Consider the following 1,778-nt stretch of genomic DNA (forward strand, 5'->3'; position numbering starts at 1 on the left):
TCTCTGTGGTGTTGTTGTTTCATGACGGGGACTCACAAGTTACAAGAAGTGGGGACGCCAAATTGCACAATGTAGCACTGATCTCAGGTCTGGTTTGAGACACCAGGCTGATCCAGGTCGGACAGAAACAGGCTTTTTATACGGACATGTAAATACTGTTTCTTCTGTAAATATTCACTGGAGATGTTTTCTGGAGAGTTTTCTGCAGTGAACTGCCGGGACTCTGATTCTCCTCCCGAAACACGAGGCAGGGCCTTTCATTTATTCTGTCAGCTTCTCACACCCACTCTCTCGTACATACTGTACATGCGGTGTATGTGTTTGTATATGAAACATGCATGACACTTACGTAACAGCGATGGCTGTGTGAGGGAAAAAAAAGGGTTTCTGGCTTGTTTTGTCAGAGAAAGTTTTATTTCACATATTCTGCTTTTAAAAAGTTACAGCCAACTGATGATGAATTAAACACATGAAGATTCATTATTTTGTCATTTTAATCTGGATGGTCATAAAAATACACACAAAGACAATCATGATATACTTGAACCAAATTATTTTGTATCAGTTTCAGTCAATAACTCCAAAAATGTTATAATGTTCAGAATGAATTTAAAGAAATTGATTTGGATCCACAGCAACACTTTTCTCTTTGACCATGACTCACATTTTCACCAATGAAACAATTTGGACCAAAGATTTAAAATAATGAGAATACCACAGGTTGAAAACAACTCACCATTCGCTAAGCCCCGCCCCTCCAGTCCAAAGCGTGTAATACACCCGCTCGGCCACCAGAGGGCAGCGTGTCAGAGCGGCCGTTGGCCTCACCTTGGCGTGAAAAGTAGACGCACGTCACGTGTCACAGATCATGTGATGTCGGGAGGCGGCGGACTTTTAACCAGCGTTCACGTCCAGGAGAAAGTTACGTGGAGAGAAATCTTTTGTTTTTTTGATGCCTCATACTAACCCACGTGATTATACTTTTCCTAGACCTCGTGGTTTTTGATGCCTCGGTGACAAAAAGCTGTGACACCGACACGCTGCCCTCTAGTGGACTGGAGGGTGTGTTGCACGCTTTGACGTGATACCGGGTTGAATCTGCTGCCTTCACAGACAGTAGATAGTTTATTGGGACATTTACGACAAAATTCTTAGTCATTCTCCAAAGAAAGGGTTCTGGATTTCAACTTACTTTTTTAAGGGTTGCTCGGGTACAATAGTAAAAGTCAAAAGAAATAAAATTCAATTTGGAACGCAGGGGTTGATGCTTAAAATCCCTAAAATCACTTTTCTCTCACTGATTTGTAAATATCCAAAGCTTGACAGGCCTGATGTTCCTCGGGACAGCTGATCAATTATTGTTGAAGGGTTTAGCAAGTGTTCATTTGATTTTTAATCTGGATTTCGTAAATAGGTAAGCATGAAACCCCGTTTTAATATCTAGAAAACCCTGTCAAGTCCAGATGCCGACGATGCTGCATCACACTAATAACTACCAGATCATTATTCTGTGGTGTAACGTCTTGTTTTGAACTTATGTAGATCTTTTCTTTGGGATGCAACGATTTGCCCTCAGGAGGTTTTAACAAGTGTGACGTCGCCTCTGAAGCTGCGTCAGCGTAGCAGCAACAATCAAAAGCATTTATTGTGTCGAAGACCACAAGGACGGACAAAAAAACAACGTTAAGGAAGCAGGCGTGCACGTCGCCGCCTCCCAGTGCATCCCTGTATGTCAGCATGCCGGGCCGTACGAGCGCCTGCGTAACCTTCACATGTAA

Source organism: Embiotoca jacksoni, unplaced genomic scaffold (genome assembly GCF_022577435.1).
Source record: "Embiotoca jacksoni isolate LCO1_2020_lvr unplaced genomic scaffold, fEmbJac1.0.p SCAF_3, whole genome shotgun sequence".
In the NCBI taxonomy this organism is placed as follows: domain Eukaryota; kingdom Metazoa; phylum Chordata; class Actinopteri; family Embiotocidae; genus Embiotoca; species Embiotoca jacksoni.